This window comes from Carya illinoinensis, chromosome 11 (genome assembly GCF_018687715.1).
Source record: "Carya illinoinensis cultivar Pawnee chromosome 11, C.illinoinensisPawnee_v1, whole genome shotgun sequence".
In the NCBI taxonomy this organism is placed as follows: domain Eukaryota; kingdom Viridiplantae; phylum Streptophyta; class Magnoliopsida; order Fagales; family Juglandaceae; genus Carya; species Carya illinoinensis.
Genome location: NC_056762.1, coordinates 17,782,578 through 17,797,348, shown reverse-complemented (window position 1 = coordinate 17,797,348; position 14,771 = coordinate 17,782,578). Strand labels below are relative to the sequence as shown.

Below are 14,771 nucleotides of genomic sequence, written 5' to 3'. Positions count from 1 at the left end.
TGAAACTAGTCAAAAGTTTGAATCTTTGATTATGCAGGTTGTTGAAGAAAACAAAGAGATAAAGTGTCATATATCCAACATAATGAGCTCCTTGAGTGTGAATGAGCGTGGCAAGTTTTCTTCTCAAGCTCAATCCGCACCCCAAGGTCAGCATATGGCACAAAAAAATTTAAAAGAAGTCAATGCCATTATGACAAGAAGTGGTAAGTCCATACACATCCCAACAACTGATAAGCAAGAGGATGTTGAAGAGGAACAAAGCAATGATAGCACCAAGTTCCCCAAGGATGCGAAGGTAATCAAGAGTCCAGTTAAGGTACCATTTCCTCAAGCTTTAAAATCTGGGATGCGAACCTTGGATCCTAGTAATGAAATCTTGGAGAACCTCAGGCAGGTAAAATATGTGCACATTAGGGAGTTTGAGGAAGTAGTTGCGACTTTTCATAGTCAAAATGCAACTGATGACATTGTGAGACTTAAGTTCTTTCCTTTCTCTTTGAAGGATAGAGCTAAGAGTTGGCTATACTCTTTGAGACCACGATCTATTGAGTCATGGAATGAGATGACTCAGGTCTTCTTTAATAAATACTTTCCCCAACATAAGACCAATGCTTTAAAAAGGCAAATCTCCACCTTTGTACAAAAGGACAGTGAGACTTTGTATCAGTCTTGGGAGAGATTTAAGGAGCTATTGAGTTTGTGTCCTCACCATGGGTATGAGAATTGGCGCTTAGTGAGCTATTTTTATGAGGGACTTACACCTACAGAGCGTCAATTTGTGGAGATGATGTGTAATGGTGAATTGTTATAGAAAGATCCTGATGAGGCCATAGAATACGTCAATGAGCTTGCTGAAAAAGCTCACACTTGGACCGGACCTAGTGTTACTGAGAGCGCAAATAGGTCATGACTTGCAGGAAACCTAAATGGTGGTGGAATTTACCATCTCAGGTAAGAAGATAACCTAAAGGCTAAGGTTGAGATGCTCACTAGGGAGCTAGAGGTGTTGAAGAATAAAGACTTAAAGCCAACACCCGTGGCTAATCATGCAGAGTCTTTTGGACGATGTTTTGTGTGTGGTGGGGTAGATCACCTTGCCCAAGAGTGTCCGACTTTTGCTGAGATGAAAGGGATGTATGAGGAATAATGTAATGCCTTAGGTATGTACATGAAGCCTATTGCACCTTTCTTTGATACCTACAATCCTGGGTGGCGTAATCACCCCAATTTTAGCTAGAAGTTTGAAAACCAGCCGCCTGCACAAGCCCCTAGATCATATCCTGCACCATATCATGCGCCTTCATCTTCTAGGAGTCCTTTAGAAGACACTTTGCATACTTTTATTGAGGCACAGAGTAAAACTAATCAAAAGTTTGAATATTTGATTATGCAGGTTGTTGAAGAAAACAAAGAGATAATGAGCTCCTTGAGTGTGAATGAGCGTAGTAAGTTTCATTCTCAAGTTCAATCCGCACCCCAAGGTCAGCATATGGCACAAAAAAATTTAAAAGAAGTCAATGTCATTATGACAAGAAGTGGTATGTCCATACACATCCCAACAACTGATAAGCAAGAGGATGTTGAAGAGGAACAAAGCAATGATAGCTCCGAGTTCCCCAAGGATGCCGAGGTAATCAAGAGTCCAGTTAAGGTACCATTTCCTCAAGATTTAAAATCTGGTATGCGAACTTTGGATCCTAGTAATGAAATCTTGGAAAACCTTAGGCAGGTAAAGATTAACCTTCCTCTTTTGCACGTTATTAAACAAGTTCTCACTTATGCAAAAGTTCTTAAAGATTTGTGTACAGTTAAGAGGAAGCACCATGTTAAAAAGACATCATTTCTGACAGAGCAAGTTAGTTCTCTAATTGGGCAGCGAATTCCTCCTAAGTACAAGGATCCTGGTTGTCTAACCATTGCATGTAATATTGGAATCATGAGTTTGGGCAAGCCTTGCTAGATCTAGGAGCTAGTTTTAATTTGTTGCCTTATTCTATTTATTTGCAGCTTGGTTTGGGTGAAATTAAGCCTACTTCTGTTGTGCTTCAGTTGGCTGATTGTTTAGTTAAGAAACCGAGAGGGATAGTTGAGGATGTTTTGATCCAAATTGACAAGTTTTATTATCCTGTTGATTTCTTAATTTTGGACAGTCAATCAGTTATTGAGTCTAACTCTAAAGTTCCTCTCATATTAGGTAGACCTTTCCTTACTACGGCTAATGCACTTATAAATTGCAGGAATGTGTTGATGAAGTTATCTTTTGGAAACATGACCATGGAGGTCAACATTTTCCATATTGAGAAGCAGCCAATAGATGACGAGTGCCACCAAATGTATATGATTGATGCACTCATTGACAAGGGAGTTCACACAACTCATGATTTTGATCCCCTTGAATATTCCCTTGTGAATTCTGAGTTTAATACATCTGTTAGTGATTCATCTGATGTTATTGATATTTGTGATGTTTTTGATGAAACTCAGGATTATGGCACACAGGTTTGGCAACAGAAATTTGAGGAGTTATCTAAAAAATGTGGAAAACAGATTCCTGTAAGTATGAAAGCACCAAGAGTTAAATTGAAATCTTTGCCTAAGTCTAAAGTCTATAAGGTTAAAATGAAAACGTTTCATGATAAAAATATTCTTAGGAAGAGGTTTAAACCTAATGACCGAATATGCTTATATGATTTTGGATCTCACAAGCACAAAGGAAAACTTCGGTTTAGGTGGACTGACCAATTTCTAGTGAAAAATGTTTTTGTAAATGGGGTGGTAGAAATAGAGGATCCTAAGGATGGTCGGATCTTTCAAGTAAATGGTCAACGCCTTAAAATATTAATTGATGGGCAAGTTCCGGAAGTGGAAGACATTCCACTTGTGGATCCAATCTGTCAACCTTGACCACACCACCAAGGATAGTTTCATTTTGTCATTTCAGATTACCTTTGGTGTTTAGGGAGCTACCCACGTCACTCATCAGGTGTATTCTACCATTTTCAGTTACTCCCCATTCAATTTTGATTCTTAAACATTGAGGACAATGTTTCATTTAAGTTGGGGGGTGGTGGTGCAAATTCAGTATTTAAAATGCTTGTTGGAACTCTGTGGCATATTTTCATGTGTCAATTTTTTTTTAATTTGCATCACACTGCATCATTTTCACATGTGTACTCATTCTCATTCATAGCCATCTTCGTGAATTCACCAAACCCACCAAATCATTTTTTTCATTTTTTTGCACAGAATCCTTAATGCACTTATCCAAGTTTTGTGGTAAGATGGTGGTTTGACACATGTAGCTAGAGAACTCTTTTGCTTAAGTATTCATGTGAGTTTGGAGAGGATTGAGAGCATACAAATGCAGTAAATTGTGATAAACGTTCGTTGATCTGTTGAATTGGGCATTTCTTTTGAGAATATTATTACATAGTTTGCGGTACAATGGTGGATATACTTGGGATATGACGAAGGTCAACTTAGGATTAACGTTTGAGCCTTTCAAGCTATCCTTTCCATCATAGACCCCTAGTAGCCAACTTTGAGCCAATAAACACTTGTAGCTTTTTCTTTTCATATGCCCATATCATCCATGCCTCTCCACATTAGAGTATAACCTATACACAGATTTTCTTACCATTTTTATTTCCAAGTGTATACTAGGTGTGGAATTTGTATTTTCTTTCTTTAATTTTATCATTTTCAATTAAGAAGAAGAAAAAAACAACAGAAAAAAGAGAAGAGTACAAGTTGCAAAGTGTTCAATTGAGTGAGCTCCAAAAAAAAAGAAAAAAAGAAGTTGGTAGAGATGGAAAGAATACAAAAGTGGCATGTGTTTGTCCATCAAATTGTTGAAAAAAAAAAGAGGAAGAAGAAGGAAAAGCATTATTATTTGATGATCTGAAAAGTTGGAGAGTATATCAAGTGAGAAGTGTGGTCTATTGAGATATTTAATAAAATTTCCTTTGTATGTACTTGGAAGTTTTTGAATCCCTTTCATCTTTTTTTTTTTTTAATATAACCCCAAAACCAAGCCACATTACAATCTTTTTTGTGGACCATTCTGATCCTAAGTAAACTATTGGAAAGATTGATGGAAGTCTCATTTGTTAGTGTTCCTATCATAAGATCAATATTTGCTTGTTGCTTGTACATAATTGCCTAATTTTCCATGAGAGTGTGCATACACCCATTGTCAACTCCATAGAGAGAGCCTTTACACAAAACACTATTATACCCGTGAGTTATAGAGTTGAACCTTTTGCTTAAGATGTTCTTGATGTTGCATGTGTCAAGGTTAGAGGTACGATGGTTATGGCTTGGAGAACACACACACACTCTGTGGATTGCTATAGGTGGATTGATCTTGATGGGTTATTGGATTCCTTAGATTGTTTTGATATGTGAATCTGGAAAGCGTGACTTGATGGTCTTTATGTGTGATTTTCTTTGGTCTCTTTCGTTGTTTTGATATGAAAATTGCTAGGGACTAACAAGGAGTAAGTTGGGGGGTGTGATGAGTGTGTGAAAGTGCACTCTATATACCCTATTATTGGACTAAAATGCTAAAATGTGAATAGAAATCATAGGAATTAATGTGTATTTTTAAATTGAATTTCTATTTACGTTGGGATACGCCTAAGCAGTTTTTTTATGTTTAATTTCAGAGTTTATAAAAGAGCAAGTCAAACCCAGTCAAATTCAAATGAGGACATTCATGGGGTTTGAGAGCAATTTGGAAGAAAAGAAAAAGAAAAATATCACAGAATGAAACCACAAGAAGTCAAAGTCCGAAATTTGCTAGGAGATAGTCTGGACATACTTTAGTCTTTTGACTGTATCTTTTTACTCACATAGATTGATGTGATTCTTGATGCATTGGAAAGCTATCTTAACGGGCTATAACTTTGTCTCTAATAAGGATTTCCAAATTCGAACTCCTGAAAGCCGTACGTGGCTGTCAAGATAAGTCCTAAAATTTAGGCGGTTTTTTTTATGCGGAAATTAAGAGGACATTAGGGTTTCTTTCCTACCCTATATAAGCATATCATTATAACGAAATGGAAGGGGAGGAAGAGGCACAAGAGGCAGATTTGAAGAGAGGAGAAAATCACTTCCATGGCCACCGTTCGCTTCAGTTTTTTCTAGAGATTTTTGTTGTCCATTATATTTATGGGTAACTAAATTCTCAAGTAGGGTTAGAGATGAACTTGCATATTAGATGATATTTCTAATTTATTGTTAATTCATGTATTTGATTTTCAATTTCTAAAATTCTTTTGTTTTATCATTCTCAATTCATCGTTGATGTTTTCTTCTCCGAATAATCATAGAATTTATTCTGTTTATGGATTCAGTCATGCTTTTTCTATTGAATGGATTAGTTTTTTGATTATGTTTGGATCAATTATTTATCTATATTGATTTAGTTTTTTTGCTGCAATATCGCTTCCTGAGTATATTGTCGTCATTAGATTTTATTAATAGGTGTAGTAATTCACGTTTTTTAAAAGTGGTGAATATTTTTTTAAAGAGTTACATTTTATTTAAGTCTGGTTTATAAATCTATACCTTCCAATTAGGAATTGCGGGAATTGAGTTCTTAATTGAGTTATCCAATGAATTAAGAATAATTAAAATACCAGATTTGTACAAGGGATTCCCGACGCTCTACTGTTTGTCAAATTTGAGTACTTTTTCTGTTAATCACTTTGCTTCACTTGAATTTACATTTAAAATTAATATTTGTTCTCTATTATTTATTTAATATTTTTTTTTAGTTTCTTTGTTCCTCTTGCTATTTTTTTAATTTGTCTCCTTGTATAATCGACACCCCAAAGCTGTGCTACAACTACCGCATTATTCTTTGGGCGTAATCAGTCCAGAAAGGAAATGAGCCTTTATATGTCTAAGCTCTCTCTCACTGTCAAATATGTAGTTTATTCGTACTCTTTAAGCTCACTCTCCTCGCCCCCGCAAATATTGTAACAATCAAATTTCCCAAGCATTTAAAAAGTTTCCGTCCGACAATTCCGGTTGTAACAAATCATGATAAGTACTAGCAATCGTCGTAATTATGGCCAACAGTAACAATTATTGCACTTAAAAGTCGAAAATTCAGGATCTGCAGAGATACAAATCCCCTTGCCATATTCACTTCGAAAATCATTCTCTCGGTGGGATGAATGATATTTGCGGCCTACAATTAAAGTCTGCGGTAAGGCTAACAGAATCGGCCCCATTCAATATTACTGCTGCACAAAACAATAATGTGGTAGCTAACAATCATGATAAATGTAATTTTTACATGATTTTTACTACTCTTTACTTATTAAAATGGTTAGTTTTCCTTTATTTGATTGGATTTGATTTTTATTTATTTTTCTTTATTTGCTTGTGTTTGAAAGAATGAGAAGGTTTAATGGAAGAGGAGGGGGCATTTTGGTACATTCAAGGAAGGAAACAAGGGCACAATTAGAAAGTTCAAGATAAGGCTGAAACAGTGTTTTAAAAGTCCTAAATTGCTTAAGATTCACGTGGAGATTAGGCTAAAGGAGAGGAAATATTGTTGTGACTTGGCAATCAAGAGTGATTTTGTGTAAGAGTTAGGTTTGGAAATTGGGTTCAATAGATTTTGAGAACTAGATGAATTGATAAGAAAGATGGGTCAATATCATCTTGAACCCCAAGATAGCTCCGTTGTCCACAGAATACGAGTCCGGCAAGGATCCCCTCCCATTATCTTATATTCGTGCCAACCAGTTTTTAAATTTTTGAACCGAATGCAATACCATTATCTTTGATGTAGATCGACTTCCACAGGAATAAAAGGAAACTTACAAATAAAAATAAATAAAAAAGGACTTGGCTGCTGGAGAATTCGGTCACACCCTTGAGAGAGGAGGTTGCTGGAGTTGATCATCATTGCAAGGGCATAAACTGTTCTACACCAAGGAAGGAGAAGAGAGATCTTTAACAATCTTGAATGCTTCATCAACCTATTCCAAGCCAAAGAGTTTTATTCTTCTTCTCTTTAGTTTTCTTTTGATGCATTTAAATAAGAACATGGTTGATTTCAGATTTATTATAAACTAATTTTATTTTTCTAGGGCTTTGATGTAGTCTAGATTTGATAACACAATTTAAATTCCAAGTTATTTTATTTCCATTTTTTTCATGTTGAGTGTTGTTATTCTTGATCTTATTGCTTACAATTTTCTGGCCAATTATTGGTTTTTTTTTTTTTTTTTTAACAACGGCATTTCATTCATAAAACATACTAAATGGTTACATTTTGGATATCAAGCCAATAGTACTGAGACAAGAAGGAGGGAACTGATCCCATCCACAATTCTATATCAGAAACTGACCACGCATGCTTGGCAAGGAAATGGGCTACCTGGTTTCCACTTCTAATGACATGTTGAACTTGATGGTCTTCAAAGCAATTGAGTAAACTTCTAACTTCCTTCAATCTTACCTTGAAGTGATAAGGAGTCTTGGTTGGCAGTTAAGGCTTCCACCATCAATAAAATGTCACTCTCCAGAACAATTTTTGATATACCTAGATGTAACATAGCAAGCAACTCAACTGACTCTGGATCATGAAGTTCATGTCTGGCCTTGCTCACAGCCAATATCACCTCTCTCTTCCCATCCCTGAGTACTGCACCCACCCCAACCTTTTTAAGATCAAAAAATAGGGCAGCATCTACATTAAGTTTATAGAACCCCGAAGGGGTTGCTTGCCAACATCCTACTTTTTGCATTGAAAAGCTTGGCTTCATTCTGACTGGAAGACCCGACTTGAAAGTGTTGATAGCGGAATTAGCAACCTGAAAGGGATCCAACAATAACTGCTCAATAGCCCACTTATTTTTCCTGTACCAAAAAGACCATGCAATTAAGAAGAAACAGCTCAACATTCCTTGGTCCCCTTGTGTAACAGAAATATGATTGCATAAGTTACTGTTCTAAAGGCAGATAGATCAACAAAAATAGGCATCAATCGCAACCACACATTCTGAGCATCCTAGCATTTTAATATAGCATGAGTACCGTTCTCAATGGGGAAATTGCAAAAAGAGCAGGTTGCACAATCAATGATTTTCCTCTTCAACAGATTTTGCTTGGAGGGGAGACTATCCTGACAGGCTCTCCACGCAAATACTTTAACTTTGTTTGGAGCCCTCATATGCCAAATTGATTTCCACATCTTATGCATGTCTCTGGCATTGGAACTTTCAGCATTGACAAGATTATGTTGAGATGTCAAAAACCTGTATCCACTTTTTACACTATAGACCCTGTTTTTTTCATGCCTCCACATCAGCATATATACATGTTCACCCGGGCTTAGACAGATTTTCAGAACATCTGAGGCTATGTTTGGATTGAAGAGAGCTCTAACTCTCGAAATGTTCTACCAACCTGTGTCAACATCAATCAAAGAGGCCACCTTTGCTGACAGATCTCTTCCCACTGTTCCATTTTCCTCCATAATTAAAGATTGGTTACCAGGGATCCATATGTCCTGCGATATGCGAGTTGTAGCCCCATTCCCGATCCTCCATTGGCAGCCTTTCATCAATAAAGTCCTAGCCTCCCAGATGCCTCGCCATGTGAAAGAAGGATTATTACCCTTTTGAGCGTCAAAGAATGAGGAATTTGGGAAATACTTAGCCTTTAACAGTTTATGGACCAATGAATCTTCCTATTTCAACACCCTCTAGGCCTGTTTTGCTAACAGAGCCATATTGAAATCCTTTAGATCTCTAAAACCCAATCTACCCCTCAATTTTGACACACACAGTTTGTTCCATGCTACCCAATGAATTCTCCTCCCATCATCTCTTTGTCCCCACCAAAACCTAACCATCATCTTCTCTAGATCTCGGCACAAAGTACTTGGGAGCTTAAAATAGCTCATGGCAAAAGAAGGAATAGAACATGCTATAGCTTTCACAAGTATCTCCCAACCGCCTTGAGACAAGAGGTTCTCTTTCCAACTCTGTAATCTTCTCCAAACCCGACTCTTAATTTCTCCAAAGGCAATAGTTTTTGCCTTTCCAACTATAGGGTGTAGTCCCAAATATTTCTTGTATTGTTGGACTATACTTCCACCCCACATAGCCATGATGGTTTGTCTCAGACTACTTGGCACATTGGAGCTAAAAATCATAGCCATTTTCTATTTGTTGATCATTTGGCCTGATGCCAATTCATATTTTTTAACAGCAACTGAATATTGAAGTAGTAGTGTTGGCCTCACAAAACACTATAGAATCATCCACAAACAGCATATGGTTTAAAGCTGGAGCCCCCCTACAGATTTTAACTCCCTTTACAGATCTGTCCAGCTCAGCATTTTTTAGCAAGCAGACCAAAGCTTCAGTGCATATTAGAAAAAGATAAGGGGACAATGGGTCCCCTTGTCTTAGCCCTTGAGTTGGAAAAATGGGTTCAGTAGGATTCCCATTCACTAAAACAGAAAACAAAATTGAGGTAACGCATTTCATAATAAGACTCACCAAGCCACTTTTAAATCCCAATTTTGGTAAAATACTCTCAAGAAAATCTCACTCTACCCGATCGTAAGCCTTGGACATATCCAGCTTCAAGGACATAAAGCCCTTCTTTCCCTTCCTCTTCTGTTTAAGGTAGTGTACTACCTCATAAGCTACTAATACATTATCAGTGATAAGTCTTCTAGGTACAAAAACAATTTGTGTATCAGAAATAATGGAGGGCAGTATGGCTTTCATTCTATTAGTTATGACTTTTGCAATTAGTTTGTAAATGACATTACACAAACTAATGGGTCTAAAATCAAAAACTAAAGTAGGGGAGTCAGTCTTCCGAATTAAAACAAGATGAGTTTTATTGAGATCAGAAGGGAAATGACCTGTATTGAGGACTTCCAGCACCACTGCAGTGATTTTGCCACCAATAATATGCCAATATTTCTGGAAAAGTATTGGTGGCATCCCATCTGGTCTGGGAGCCTTGTTGGGATGCATTTGTCTCAAAGCTGTATATACCTCCTCTGCCTCATAGATTCTGTCCAAATCAGCATTCATAACAGTAGTGACTCTGGCCTCGATCCCATCTAGAATGTCCATAGATCCCCTCTCGGAAGAGGTCGTGAATAGGGAATTGAAATAACTTCTAATCAGCATATCCCTTTGTTCTCCCTCTCTCCAACGGCCATTTTCATCTTTCAGTTTCTGAATAAAATTTCTTTTCTTGCATTGGGATGCTTTTTGGTGGAAATATTTGGTGTTCTGATCTCCACAGCATAACTATTGGAGTCTTGACCTTTGCTTCCACATAAGTTCCTCTCTCTCTAACCACATTTGGAACTCCTTTCTTACTTCGTTATGCTCTTCCAAGTTCTCACAGGTGGGATCCACAGATTGTAAGGCCTTCAGCTTATCTTGAGATTCCTTTAGTTGCTTATGGACCAAATCGAATTTATCCTTGTTCCACATTGCCAACCTTCCTCCACAAGTCGATATCATTTGCATAGCATCAACCATACTGTTTCCACTATCGATTGCCTCCCATGTGTCCTTAATAATTCCCTCACAATCATGATGACCAACATAGCTTCAAAGTGAAAAATCATTTTCCTTCTTTGATTAGTGGAAAAACCAGAGGTATTCAAACACACCAGGATGTGGTCAAAGTAAGAGACCGTCCCATGTTGAACTCTAGCCTCAGGAAAATAATCAACCCAGTTGGAAGTTGCTAGGCATCGGTCCAGTCTTTCACTAATTCTTTCTCCACCCTCTCTTCTGCTACACCAGGTGAAAGCACCAAAGAAATCCAAATCCAACAACTGACAGTCAGTAAGTACATTTCTGAAAGCCTCCAATTGACTATGAGGTCTCATTCGACCACCTCGCTTCTCATTGTGGTCTAAAATCTCATTAAAATCTCTATACACCATCCAAGGCTTATTAGCTGTTCTGGCTAATGAGCGAATCAAATCCCAGGTTTGGTTTCTTTTAGTAACATCAGGGTGGCCATAAAACCCTGTTAGAAACCAGCTTGCTCGATTGTTTACACTATCTGTAATAAGGGCATGAATATGATTATCCAAATAGCTAAGCACACGTAGGTTAACATCTTTATTCCGTAACAAAACTAGCCCACCACTTCGACCCCGAAAATCAACAGTAAAGCAATTCAGAGAAACTAACCTGGCTTTGTACCTCCCCATTGCATATGAGGTCATTTTCGTCTCCTATAGGAAGACAACATCGGGAGCTTCCTTCCTGAGTAAATCAAGAAGGGTTCAGAATCCTCTTGGGTTCCCAAGCCCACGAGAATTCCAACTGATCAGCTTCATTGGTCTCGGTGGGGTTGCCTCACAGCCTCTACTGATTCAAAAGAAACACTCTCTCTCGGTAAATCCACAGATAAGCACGAGGAAATCTTTTTTGCAGCCCTTTCATCTTCCTGTTCAATAGGGGGAGCCACCCTCTTCCGCACCACCATAACTAAATCTTCTGCTACTGTCACAGGAGAAATTGGGCGCTTCCTACCTCTAAATGTCTTTTTGGGCCTAGCCTTTGCCACCACTGGGTGTAGGGCTCGGGGAAGGCCCTTGTGAAGGGGGCTTTGGAGGCTTGGTGCAGAAGCATTATGGGTCAGAGGTTTGTCGCAGCACCCTCCTCCATTCTTCCTCAGGGATAACCTGTGTTCTGATCTCCCCATTTGGCAACTCTGGTTCCACCCTCTGCTCACCCGAGAGCTTAGTGTGAATTGGTACATTGAATAATTGACTTTGGCCAATATTGTCCCTTGTGTCCTGTGCATCTGGTTTTCCCCCTTTATCCTCCACCTAATTCGCAGCGTATTTCGAAGAACCTGGTTGTTGCCTTGAGCCACTGCTTTTATGGTTAGACGCTCGGAAGTTACCTGCCCATCCTGTCGGTGCTACTGCCCTCAGCCATGACCCATAGGGTAAATTGTCGTCTTCACTGTCACGGTTCTTCCATAACTCACAATCACGCTGAGAATGCCCCATCCGCCCACACTGGTAACAGAAATTGGGTAACCTTTCGTAAGTGAATCTTACCCAGCAATCTTTTAGTGTATCTAGGGAAACCTTTTTTCGTCTCATCAGCGGCTTCGTAATGTCCAGAGCTATACAGACCCGCATATACTCTCCCATGCTAAATCATCATAATCCATATCCACTTCAATAACTTTGAGCAGAGACTCCCCAACCAACTTTCCCACATATTTGTTACGTGCTATTAATGGGAGATCATGAATCCGAACCCAAAAGTTTGCCTTAGTTAGGGTAACTTCATGAACTTGTAGATGACCCTCAAACTCCTTTGTCAACAGCAACTGTTTGTCAAAATTCCAGGGTCCATCATGGAGAACATGTAACTTGTCTTGTGGGTCGTTGAACTCCACCAGCAACAGGCTAGGATTAAGGTCCCGGAACTTAATACTCCTATTCGGTCACCAAATTCGTTGCATCGTTTGTTTGAAGGCTTCCCAATTATAGTGTTTTTCGGTCAATAGCCTCACCGTCAAACATTTCTCACCCCAAGCCCTAACATCATCGAGTCTCTCCATTTCAACGATGACCTCCACAGACTCCACTGCAGTAAGCGAAAGCCTCTCATATAGAAGACGCTTCTCCTCATCCATCTCGTAAAAAAAACCCCCTCAACCACCTGCAGCAGAGAAACAGCACATACGACCTCGATTTAACCTACACGAGGGTAGGGCGATAACCTCTACTCTGTTTCAGAGAGAAAGCAGAGAAAGGATTTATTGAATCATAATAAAACCTAGAGGTAATTTGTAATTAGAAGCTTTTAGGATTAAACACCATTAGTTGGACAAAGGTAGAAATACTTTACGGCAATTAGTGTGATTTTAGATTAAGAAAAATCCAAAAAACTTCATGAATCTTCAAATAATTTAATTTACATAAAGAGAGATATTCGAGAGAAAACATTGAATAATTAAGGGATTTTTTTTTTTTCATCAACTTAAAAAATGGGAATTTTATAAGTTGATGGGAACAACCTTAAGTGTTATTCTCTCTTCTTTTAGTTTTTTTTTTTTTTTTTTATTTATTTTTTTTTTTATCAAGCACTTTAGTTTAATTTAGATGGTAAAATCTTTGAAATTTCTGTTTTTTTTTTCAAAGAGTAAATAATTTGGTTAATTTCAATACTCAATAGCATAATTACTCCGTGTGGGTTCAACACTCTTTTCTTTAAAACTTTCCTACTTGTTGCGATTTTTTGTTCACTTGCAAATATTTTTACACCTAGTTTTTGGTGCCATTGCCAGGGATTTTTTTATTAATATTGATACTAGCTAAATTGTTACTAATTTGGATTTCTTTTTTATTTTATTTGTTTTTGAATATTGGTTTGATTGGATCTCAGCTTTGCTTTTCTGTTATTTTTATTTCAGGATATAGAAGTGTATGCTCCTATCTAAACCATTAGAATCTACATTTTTTATCCCAAGATTGAGAGAACTATGTGTCGAATCAATAAAAGGAATAAGCAAGGAGTCACCACATCTGCCATCACAATGGCGGATCAGAGGATTGGATAGGCAAATAGGGCTTTGAGGGACTATGTTGCACCCTCGGTTAATGGGGCCACATCTAGCATAAGGAGGCCGGCTATACAAGCTAATAATTTAGAGATTAAGCCAGAGATAATTCAAATGATACAACAAATTTTTTAATTTGGGGGGTTGTCGCAGGAGGATCCTAATGTTCATATCTTAAATTTTCTACAGATTTACGACACCTTCAAGCAAATTTCCTATTCGTTTGAGACTTTTCCCTTTTTCACTCAAAGAAAAAGTGAAAGCCTAGCAGAATTCTCTATCACCTAGTGTCCTTACTAATTGGGAGGAGTTAGCACAAAATTTTTTGGCGAGTATTTCCCTCTTGCCAAGACAACAAAGCTAAGGAATGATATTACCACATTCATTCAATTTGAGAATGATTCTTTGTATGAAACATGGGAGAGGTACAAAGATTTATTGTGAAAGTGTCCTCATCATGACCTTTTGGCATGACTTCAAGTCCAAACATTCTACAATGATTTAGGAGCTACAAACAAGTCCATGGTTGATGCAACAGTTGGAGGGGTTTTAATGAGTAAAACTTATGAAGCAACTTATGAATTTTTTGTGACACCTCCTGATGGGAACCAAGGCAGGCCTACTCTTAAAGATCCTTTGCAAAGTCTAGATGGGCCAATTACAAGATTGAGAGCCAAGAAGATCAAGGAAGCAATGCAAGGATTAGTACAAACCACTTGGGAAGAAGCTAGCAAGAGCCCAACACTGAAGATGGGCTTGAAAGAAGAAGAACCAGCTTTGATCCACTTGATCCAAGCTGTGGAAGACTTGACTTAGAAATATGGCTTTTGGATATTAAGGCTTTCAATTTGTTTAAAGGATTTTTATTATTAGTTTTGAATAATTGGGTTGAGGATGCTTAACCCACATATGTCTTACTTAGTTGAACTAGGGTTTAGAAGTACTGTAGCATGACACTGTTCACGCTACAGTACACGCGGCTACTGTTCACAAAGGGCATTTTTGAGAGAAAGGGTCTCAAATTTTAGTCTAGGGTTTTATCATGTTTTGGGGAGGGTATTTAAAGGATGTAATCAGCCATTTCAAGGCAGACATTATTTTATTTCGAATTTTAATTGTGAGTGAGTTTTCTCCTCTTGTTCTTAATTGAACTCTTGAACTTATCAAAGGTA

At 37.9% G+C, this 14,771-nt stretch overlaps 2 non-coding genes across 2 annotated transcripts; both read right to left on the bottom strand.

Annotated features, from left to right (window-relative positions):
• Nucleotides 1–609: 609 nt before the first annotated feature.
• On the bottom strand, nt 610–717 carry LOC122283559. The gene has a single exon (XR_006230958.1). It is a non-coding gene; the product is annotated as a small nucleolar RNA R71 (small nucleolar RNA).
• A 13,239-nt stretch (nt 718–13,956) lies between these two features.
• Nucleotides 13,957–14,063, bottom strand: LOC122283500. The gene has a single exon (XR_006230902.1). It is a non-coding gene; the product is annotated as a small nucleolar RNA R71 (small nucleolar RNA).
• Between the last annotated feature and the right edge of the window lie 708 nt (nt 14,064–14,771).